General features: G+C 52.3%; 1 protein-coding gene across 1 annotated transcript in view; it reads left to right on the top strand.

Moving 5' to 3' along the window:
* The first annotated feature begins 6,469 nt into the window (after positions 1-6,469).
* Positions 6,470-10,676, top strand: part of tln2b (talin 2b) — a 109,736-nt gene continuing 105,529 nt past the window's right edge. Inside the window, exon 1 of the mRNA XM_062547951.1 lies at positions 6,470-6,521. The gene's annotated coding sequence lies outside the window, so the exon portion shown is untranslated. The remainder of the gene's footprint in view (positions 6,522-10,676) is intronic.

Here is a 10,676-nt window from a genome sequence, read left to right as displayed (position 1 = left end):
ACATTCGTCAGGGCAATTTAAACGGCCCATACCAGCCTTAATGCAGAGTCTTACCCAACTATGTAGAGACTTTGGGCCATGTGCCCGCCTGGCCGCCATTTTCGTGTGTGTGTGTGTGCTCTTTGATGGGGACACCCATTCATAATGCCCTGTTGATGGATGTGGTGGATGGTGTGGTGGCCCAGGGAAAGCCCCGTAAATGCCCCATTTGCCCTGGATCTGGTGACTCAGTGGAGTGTGGCATGTGGGGCGCGTTTATCGTGCCCGTCGAGCGCGGCCGCGCGAGCGCTCCCACCAGATATAGGCTGGCTGCTCCGTCATCTCTGGAGCTCCATGACTGTGCGCTTGCTACTGTCTAGATGCCCTGTCTCTTGAGATGTAGCAAGCACAGTTGGCAGGGACTTATCAGTGGAGACTCCCGCTATCTCCTCTGTGAAAGTCACGTCATTGGTCATGGATGGTTGCCATAGGAGGAGAGACTTAGAATTCAGCTCTGCCTTTGTCTACTGTAGCGTTCTATGTTATGCTTCCTATGCTATGAGGGCCATTTTGCTGACTTGGGATCCGTATCCATGTTGAAATAGATGTTTAAAAATTCGGTTACACTTTACTTGAAGGTATCTACATGAGAGTGACATGACGCTGTCATGAACGTCTCATAAACATGATAAACAAGTCATAAACCTTTATGACGTAGAGCTTCTGTCGTTAAGTGTCATCCGGTTTTTGTCATGACAGGTTAGGTTTAGGGTTAGGGTTAGGTTTAAGGTTAGGGCTTAGGGTTCATGTGTCATGTGTCTTGACCGTGTCATGTGTCCATGATGGTGTCATATCACTCTTATGTAGATACCTTTTAAGTAAAGTGTTACCAAAAATTCTGCCAGCTGCTTTCTTTCATTTTTAATGGATTGATTTGAATAGACATGTCGGCTCCCATAGAGACATGCATGCATGCATGCACGCGTGTGTGTGTGTGTCTGTGTGTGTGTCTGTGTGTGTGTGTGTGTGTGTGTGTGTGTGTCTGTGTATATGTGCTCCTTACTCCACTCAAATCCACTTAAATATCTGATTTTTGGAGCTGGTAGTCCATGCTGACACAGTGATGCGGCAGTCAAGGCGCTCCCGAGGAGTGGATATGACAGTTTGGCTCCGTCAGCAGGCCCCGCCGGTCCATTCGATCTGCAGTGCCGGTCTCAAGTGCTGCCATGTGTTTTTGCTGGACGTCTTCAGATTGCAGTGTTGTTCGCCCCAGTCCAGCTGGCAAGACTCCCCCCACCCCCCCCCCCCCCCACCCCCAGCACTCTGGTATGAACTACCCCCTGGGCAGGGGAGGGCAGGGCGTGGAGGGTCTCCGATAGCAGATTGGCACCGGGACGGATTCGGGCCACGATCTGTCGGGCCAGATCAGGGCCAGAACAGAGCCAGAGCCTGCGGCTGGCTGTGAGAAGAGTCAGAATCTGGGAAACGCTGCCCATCATCATCAGCAGCAATCTCCCCTCGAGATGCAGTGCACAAATGGATTCATCACCGCCGCTGTTCTCCCCATTCCACACCATTGTCAGCATCGCTCCGTTTTAGTGTAGGAATTTTTCCAAATGAGCCGTGCCTCGGAGGAGAACTCGGAGAGAGAGAGAGAGACTTTGCAGAATGCTGCTGCACAATATGAGCCTAAGGCAGATTTTTGTTTTTGTTTTGGCTTCTGCTCTGTGTCTCTTGCTCTCTTTCTCGCGCCCCCTGGAAGTAACGATCGCATTTTTTATTCAGTTGCAGCTCTGTTCAAGTCAGGTCAGGGGTATCCCCGGAAAAATGAAGACAAATTTTACAGTTATTTCAGGGAAGAGAAGAGGCTGTCGCCAAATTTTTCAGCCCAGAAATTCTCATAATGATTGTTTCAAAAACTTTTTTTTGGCCCAAACACAATTTGGTTGCTTTGTCATTGTGCAAGGACCAGAGCTTTCATTGCACTACTGTATATAGTGGATATACATTTCCAACCACTCTGACTGAACCATAGTCTAGGCTCTCCTTCAGAAGTCCTTACAAATGAAATTTCTCTCCCTCGTACGGTACAGCGCAGGGCTGCTCCATCTATAATAAGAGCATTGTATGTTATCTCAATATGGGAGCCCACAGGGTCGTCCATCTAAAGTAAATGGATTATACTCTAGCTGCAGATCGCCTCCCCGGAGTAGTTCTATAAATACTGGAGGATGAATGATTTATAGATTGGAGCCTACACTGACATGCACTGCATGGAAACAAGCCGCAAGACTGGAGACCTGCATGTGCAGGTCATTTATTTATCCGCCTTTGAAAGGAAATACACATCTCAGTCGGTTAGATTATTTACAAAATGGCTGTGAAAAATCATTTTCTTAATGAACCTTTGAAACTAGGTCATACAAAGGAGTATATGCAGAGGTTTTTCTTTTAATGAATGAAATACACAGCTTGCTAGTGTCTGTGGGTGTTCCACTTTGGAGCTTTCCTCTGGGCCTTTTCACATCTCCTAACATGGTCTCAAGACTGTTCCTGAACTGTCCTACAGCCATACTCCAGACCCCCCCCCCCCCCCCCCCCCTCCTCTATACATCTCCTCTCTAAATAGAGGGCCCTTTGGGGCCTGGCCTACCATGCCTGATGCTCCAGGGGCTTTTTCTCCAAACAAGGGGTTCAGCCATCCTGGCTCCAAACAAGGGGTCCTGCTATGCCTTCTTCCCCAGAGAAGGGGGTTCATCCTGGGCCTCAGCAATGTGTGCCCCCCTCTGTGTCCTCAGCTGCTTGCGTCACGCAGGGCAGCTACTGGCTGTGCGACACTGGGGCTAATGTCACTAATGTCACCAGCTCAACATACAGACAAAAGTACCCTTTCATATTTGCCAAGACATGAGATGACCTGTGTGTGTGTGTGTGTGTGTGTGTGTGTGTGTGTGTGTGTTTCATGATTTCCCAGCAAGAGGTTTGTTCTGCTCCACTCTTAGCACAGTGAAGTGCTCTCACAGTGCAAGTTGTGTTTTGCTTCCATTTTCCCAGGGTTCTTGTTGACTGAGCCTGCCGTAATTAGATCCCAGTTTTCTAACACTTCAGACGGGGGGAAGAGGCATTTTGCAACGTCAGAAATAGCTCCAAAGCGGCTCATGCCGGGTCCTCAGAGAGCGAGTGAGAGTGAGAGAGAGAGGGAGAGGGAGAGGGAGCAAGTGAGAGAGAGAGAGTGAGTGAGAGTGTGACTGATTGAGAGAGAGTGTGAGTGAGAGAGACCGAGTGATAGAGAGAGAGAGAGTGAGTGAGCGAGGCCAGGATTTGCTAAGGCATGAGCTCTCTCAGAACCCAGCCCTGGCTCCGCTGCTTGCTCCAACTCGAGGGGTTATGCTCCACTCTCCTCTCCAAACGAGGGCTCGGTCCATGGGAAGTGCTCCAGTCGCTTCCACCCGCTAGACTGAGATCCAGCCTCCCCCGACATCCGCCACCGGGACCCATCAGGAAGCCCCGGCATCCCCTCTCTCTCTCCCCGGGGCTGGGCTCGCCCCTGCAGGCTGGGCCCAGCCCATATCCTCCCTCCTCCTCTCTCTGCGCTGTTCCACCACGCTTCAGCACAAACTCCCCTCTCCTCATGGAGAAGGCCCCCACCTCCACGCCCCCCCCCCCCCCCCCCGCCCGAAAACGTGTCTTTAGTGCTCCCTGTGCACAAGCCCAAAGATAAATCACTGCTCACTCTTATGGGTTTGTCTCCGATGTTGTGACGGCTTCCAGAAAGTGCAGCGTGGGTAAGAAAGAGGGGATTGAGAGGAGAGGAGAGGGAGCGTGCCAGAGAGCGAGCGAGAGAGAGAGAGAGAGAGAGAGAGAGAGATGTGACGGAGTGCGGATGTGCAGATTGTGTCGTTTAAAAGGCTTTCTCTCTCTCTTTTTTTTTAAGTGGTGTTGTTCCAAGGCTGTCAGCACTGTCAGCAGCTCTGGCGGAGAGCTGTTTAGGGCTCCCCGCTCTCTGGCTCTGATGAGGAGCGTGTAACATCACGGCCCGCTAACCCTCCTCTGTCACGTAAAAGCCTCGCCCGAGAGCCACGGGCTCTGGCACGGCACCGGCCCTGTTCTGGCTCAGGTCTGGCCCGATGGGGTCTGATTGGAGAATCTCTGCTGCACTGTTATTTCATCTTTATAACATAAGCTCTGTTATGGATTGATGTCACATTCCTCCCCCACACTCCCCCCCCACCTCCCTAAACATGGCCAGAGTTATGACTTTGGAGGATCCTGACGTTTGTGTTGCGGTCGCTATCAAAAGCACTAGCGGGTTTCCAGAACATTAGGAGCCCAGTCACAGCAACAGGGTCTCCTCCAGATGATGTCACTGAGGATGATGTATGTCCCGCGTGGGCTGCTCTAAGCTCCCACTGGCTCAGACCGCAAGCACCTCCCCTTCCTGTTCCACGTGTGGGATCCAGGTGTTGCGCAGGAGGCCTTGGCTTACAGTCTCAGTGGTACTCTTCATCCTCCTCCCCCTCCTCCTCCTCCTCCTCCTCCTCCTCCTCCTCCTCCTCCTCCTCCTCCTTGTCATGGAAAGAAAGAAACTGGAACGTAAACAACAGGGATCCTTTGTGGTTTGCCGAAATGCTAAGCCGTCTTTACGCTACCGCTTTGATGTGGTCGGACGATGATGCTGACCACGGTCAGGGTTGCCTCACCAGCTGACCAGGATTTCAAAGTGTGGTTTGCGTGTTTAGCGTTGTGTCTCTGCCTGTTGTGGTCCTCTCCCTGCTGTCCTCTGTTTAGCCTGTGCAATCATTACATTTCAGCCAGCACCCCACCTCCTCAGACATGTACTTCATTAGCGCTCTCGCTCAAATGGCGGATTGATGAGTTGGTGGGAGATGGCTGTTCATTTCCGACCTCTGAAAAGTTGATTTCACAACCTCCTTCCCGCTCGTCGTGCCGAAGCTCGTGAGCGGCAGATTGTTTACGCTGCGGACTCTGGCCTGGGGTCCCCAAGCTGCTTCTCCTCTGCATTCCTCCGAAACGCCGACCCGACCCAGCCTCCGTCCATTTACAGCTCACAAATGTCCTCCAGTCTCAGTTTACATCTGCACTCATCTTTTATTCTCTCCCCCTCTCCCTCTCTCTGTCTCTCTCTCTCCCTACTCTCTCCATCTCTGCCATTGTGAAATTGGACATGCTTGGGTTCACCAAGTCCACAGTGCTTTGACTCACCGGCAAATATTTAGTCGTTTTAGACAGGCCCATATTTCCACCACTGCCAGTACCATCGAGTGTGAGTGTGAGTGTGAGTGTGAGTGTGAGTGTGAGTGTGAGTGTGAGTGTGAGTGTGAGTGTGAGTGTGAGTGTGAGTGTGAGTGTGAGTGTGAGTGTGAGTGTGAGTGTGAGTGTGAGTGTGAGTGTGAGTGTGAGTGTGAGTGTGAGTGTGAGTGTGAGGAGATCGGAGAGGAGTGCAATAGGCTGCATCTGTGTGCAAGGCAGCATGCTCCACAGCCTTCTAAGCTCATTACAGTAATCAGGTTAAAGAGAGGGCTCCTTTTTAAGTGAGGGGGGGGGGACGGGGAGGGGTGGTGAGCTCTGGCCAGAGGGGGTGAACTATGGACAGAGGAAGGAGCCAGAAGCCTTAACTACCCCCCCCCCCCCACACACACACACACACACCCTAGCCCCCCTCTGACCCCTCCAGGCTGCGTCTGCAGGGGCAGCTCCTAATGCATTATCCACATAGCCCACATTAGGGGCGTGCGCCCCCCACCCCACCCCGTGGCGCTGAGCAGGGGCCAGGCCTGGTGCCCAGTGGAGTGGCTCCCAGCATGCCCGGCACTGCTCTCTCTCTCCCTCGGCCTAATGATGATGGGGGTTGCTGTGACCTGCAGTGCCCGTGCCTGCTGCCTGCTGCCTCCTGCCTGCTGCCCGCTCCTCACTACCCCGCACACCCCCCTGCTGTGCCATTCAGCTCTGCGGCGGGCGCGAGGGGGGTAATGACCGGCTCACCGCGGCGGGCCAATGGGCGAATCAAGTACTCGGCCGCGAAAGCCCCCACTGTGCCCAAGAAAGAGCCCTTTTTACCGGAATTGCATGGCTAATGGCACATGGGCCTCTGTGAACGTTGCTAGGGATAATTACGCTCCCTTAACGCCTCGATTCCCCCTGTTCTGATTGTACGGTTTCTCTAGGTAATCTCTAGTACCATCGTGTGTCAGTCAGACTAGGAGCCCCTACTTATGCAGGCCACCCTAGGATTGGTTAACACAGCTGTGTGTGTGTAAGGATTGGTGCTGCTTCTTGTTGAGCTACGTAGTTAAAGTGATGGTGGTTTAAAACGCTTGGTCATTGTGTGTGTGTTTTTAAAGCACCTCTTTCTCCTCCTCCCCATACAGCTAATAGCTGCAGTGTCAATGAATCAGCAAGATTTTATTGTCGGTCCGGCACATTGTCTTGTGGCTCACTTGCGTTTTCTCTCTCTCTTTTATCCCCCCTCCAGCTGTGAAAATCTGCTGAGATCCTTGGCCATTTTATGCCCCAGCAATAAGGTAAGAGACTATTACACAGTCATTCTCTCTCCCTCTCCTTTTCCCTCTCCCTCTCTCTCTCTCTCCCTCTGGCCTCTCAGTTTCTGTCTCTGGAATGGAGTGGCCATCAGCACTAGATGGCCATTGGGGAAATGGGAAAGGGAGAAGGTGTGTTTATGACAAAGTTCTGAATTTTGATCAGCTGCCCGTCGAGCCGTTTCCGGTGGCTGCTCCTGGCTCTAGGTGTCAGCCAGCCCTGAGCAGGGTGTGTGCATATGGTGATTTAGGACTCCAAAGCCACAGTCAATGGCCATTGACTTTTCAGGAGAGTTTATAATGGATTCTGGGGCTCTTTGTCATCCCTTGCAGGGGGGTGGGGGTGACTCCATTTCACTTGTGCTGTGGAGCTCCAAAAACAGACAGAAAGAGAGAGAGAAAGAAAGAAAGAAAGAAAAGGCTGCGAGATTGTGACTAGAGTAAGCCACTGGGCATGGGAATCACCCCCCCACGCCACCACCGCCCCAGTAAAGGGGAAAAAGCAGTGGTTGCCTTGGCAACCTGCGGATGTGGAGCATGAAATAGCGCACCCGCAAGTCTTTCTTTTTTTTTTTTCTTTCCTACAAAGCAAAGCAGCATCCTTCACGTGCTCCGGCTCTAATCCTCTCCCTCGCCTGCTCCCAACGCTTCCACTGCAGCCACCAGCCTGGAGAGAAGAGGGAGGGAGGGAGGGAGGGAGGGAGGGAGAGAGAGGGAGAGGGAGAGGGAGAGAGAGATAGCGTGAGAAGGGAGAGAAAATGAACAAGCAGAGGGAGAGGGAGGCAGAATGTGAGCATGAGAGGGAAGAAAGAGGGAGAGCAAAAGAAAGAGGAGCGAAAGAATAGGAGAGTGTTTGAGAGCGGGAGAGAGTGAAAAAGAGAGGGAGAGAGTGAAAGAGACAGAGAGAGAGAGAGGCCTTTATCACCCGTGCGCGGATCCCTGCGTCCACCCATCAGCGCTGTGGGCCTTTCGGCCGTTTGAGCCGCGGTCGCTGGCCTCAGAAGCAGCGCTGCGGTGGCGAGCCGCGCGGAGCCCTCCCCACATCAAAGGCATTTTACAGGCCAGTGGAGGCGAGGGCCTCCTCTGATGTGGACGAGGTGCAGCCCGCTACGCTACGCTATTAGCCACACAGCCAGGTCTAACAGCAGAGAGGTGAAGAGGAGACGAGCCTGGGCATGGGATGTTCGGCAGCGGAGTGTTCTGGAAATCCGGCTGTGACGGGGACTGTGATAGGAGTACACTGGGTTACTGTGTGTGTGTGTGTGTGTGTGTGTGTGTGTGTGTGTGTGTGTGTGTGTGTGTGTGTGTGTGTGTGTGTGTGTGTGTGTGTGTGTGTGTGTGTGTGTGTGTGTGTGTGTGTGTGTGTGTGTGTGTGCGCCACAGGGCCCTGGCTGTGCGTTCTCTGTGCCTGCTCTTTGCTGCTCCATGTGATATGTGACATTTGCTGCTGTTCTGTAATCTCCTAAAATGGCTGTATCGCAGCAGTCGCTGTTATCACTGTGGCTCCTCACTCTTTCCTGGGTTGGAATAAAACAACACATAAATACAATGTGTGTGATGCAGTTTATTATTGTATTAAAGTTAGAGATCAAGGAAGACCCTAATCATTTTCTCACACACACACTTTCACTTTCTTGTATCTCCCCCCACCACCCCTGCTCTGTGTGTGTGTGTATCTTGGCACTAGTTTGAAGAGTAAGTGGTCAGTGCGCTGGTCATTAGCGCTGTGGCCGGTGGTCTGGACGCTGAGGAATGAATGGCTCTCGGCTGTCAGCACATGCCATGACATGACCACTAATGCGACCAAGAGGCAAGCTAAGTCCGAGACGGGCAGATCGACGGGCATTCAGGGCTGAATTTCACAGCCCTTCTCCAACGTGGGGCTCTCCTTCTAGCTGACCCCTTCTTGGTTCCTGTCACCCACAGCCCACCCCCCACCCCCCACCCCCCTGTCCCATATGGCCTGCTGTGTCACCACCGTCTCAGGTTCTGTTAGCTGTTGGGGTGGCTCGTTGCAAGGCAACGGAAAAACAGTTTTATGTTGAAGCCCAATTAGGAAGGCCCTCTTTAGGGCCACCACAGAGTCAGATGTCTGTCTGTGTGTGTGTGTGTGTGTGTGTGTTTCATATAGGTACATAGGCTCTGTACAGTAGACTAGAGTTAACTAACTCCAACTGTTCATGACCCCAAAAGGCTTTTAGTGACATAAACAAATTGAGCCTCCTAGGAAAATGTTTGGAATGATCTGTCTCCTCTCCAGCTCTCTCTCTCTCTCTCTCTCTCTCTCTCTCTCTCTCTCTCTCTCTCTCTCTGTATAGCATAGCAACACAATTGCCTCAGCCCCCCCACGTCGTTGATGTTGCCTGATCATTTATCATCTGGAGAGGGACCATACAGTGCTGCCTAATTGAGTGTGTGCGAGCAGAAAGGTGTTGGATTTTAGGAACTGGACTCTGACGGGGCTTCGCTCGAGTGCTTTATCTATGAGCTGGCTCATCTGACCGACCAGCCGGCCGACTGTCTTGTTTGGTTCTGGTCAGCGCAAAAGGAGGGGGTTGGGGGGGGGGGGGGTTCACTTTGTTTCCACGCCAAGGCCGAGTCTTGCCGCACGAGGATAATTGGTCCGCTGGGGTAATGGTCTGCAGCGCGGATGCGGGTGGATGGGTAGGTGGTGGTGTTGTGCGCTGTGGCTGGATGAAGGCCAGGGTCAATACACACTGACCCCACCTCTCCATTTCTCCCCTTCTCTCCCATCTTCACCCTTTCCCTCTCCGCTAGCCTGTACAAGCTAGGGGCGCGCTGATTGGTCAGTTCTGGGCTGACACCACTGGTGTGGCCAATGGCCAAGCATGACTGGTCTTACTGGTGTTTGTTTTCCAAGATTTTTGTTTTTGACTGAGATCTCAGCAGAACCTCAATTCTGTTTGTAGAACAAACCTGGAGCGTCTGACTTTAGCACCAGAGTCCTCTGTGTGTATGGAGAAGGGCTTCTGTTGTGGCTCGCTGAGGGCCGGTTGGGCTGGTGCTGGTGCCTGGTCGGTTTAGATATGATCTGTTCCCCTCCTCCCTCCCTCCCTCCCTCCCTCTCCCCCTCCGCAGTGCCTCCAATGGTGCCGTCTGTCTCCTCGGTTTAGCTGCATCACTGGGATGGACTTTTTAATTTTTTACATGCCGTCAGGATGCCGCAGAATTTTCCCATGTCACAACTCTTTGCCATTAGTCATCAGCCTTCACCCTCTAGTGATGCGCTTTAGATTGTGTGTGTGTGTGTGTGTGTGTGTGTGTGTGTGTGTGTGTGTGTGTGTGTGTGTGTGTGTGTGTGTGTGTGTGTGTGTGTGTGTGTGTGTGTGTGTGTGTGTGTGTGTGTGTGTGTGTGTGTGTGTGGGCAGGGCGGGTGTAAAGGATAAGTAAATCAAAAGCGTTTTTTTTTTGTCCACACGGTGTTGTGTAAGAGGCGTTTGCTCTTCCCGCCTGACGCTTGGAGTGTTTTGAATGAATGCCCTCCTCTTCATTCTCTCACCTCTCGGTGGGGAGCGGGAGCGTCCGCACGCACAGCTGGGAATGTTTGGCTCTCACGAAGCCCTTCCTGCAGGCGTGCCCTTGATCTCGGAGCTATGGCACACAAGCACAGGCCTCTTCATATGATTAGTGCATGATGGGGGGGTTGGGGGTGTGTGTCGGGGGTAGGGGGGGGGGGAGCCAGGTCAGGTGGCTGTCATGGCAACAGAGAATCAGCTACTTCTGTAGAAATGCACAACCGACAACGTTCGGTTGTGTATTTCTCTTTTCCTTTCTCTTTTTCCTTTCCTCTGAGTAGCACTGTGTGGATCTCTTTGCTGTCTCTCTCTCTGTGTAATTCTTTAGACTGCTCTCTTAACTTTTTTCCCAAGACACATTTATCGAAGTACTTTGCGTGCGATGTTCAGGCGGCTTGCTCTTTTTTCATCTGAAATGAGAGATGAGCATCGTGACACTTGCCCTCGAGGCTTCGGTGAAACAGATTTACTTCATCCTTTTTTCCTCTCTCTCTTTCTCTCTGCCTCAGTCGCTTACTCTCTTTTTCTCTTTTTTTCTCTCTCTCTCTCTCTCCATCACTCTGTTCTTCCTCTGCCCTTCCATGGTCAATGCTATCAGATTCCT

The sequence above is a fragment of the Sardina pilchardus genome, chromosome 10 (assembly GCF_963854185.1).
Source record: "Sardina pilchardus chromosome 10, fSarPil1.1, whole genome shotgun sequence".
Lineage (NCBI taxonomy): Eukaryota > Metazoa > Chordata > Actinopteri > Clupeiformes > Clupeidae > Sardina > Sardina pilchardus.
The sequence above is the reverse complement of the archived record's forward strand: the minus strand, read 5'-3'. Positions and strand labels throughout refer to the sequence as shown.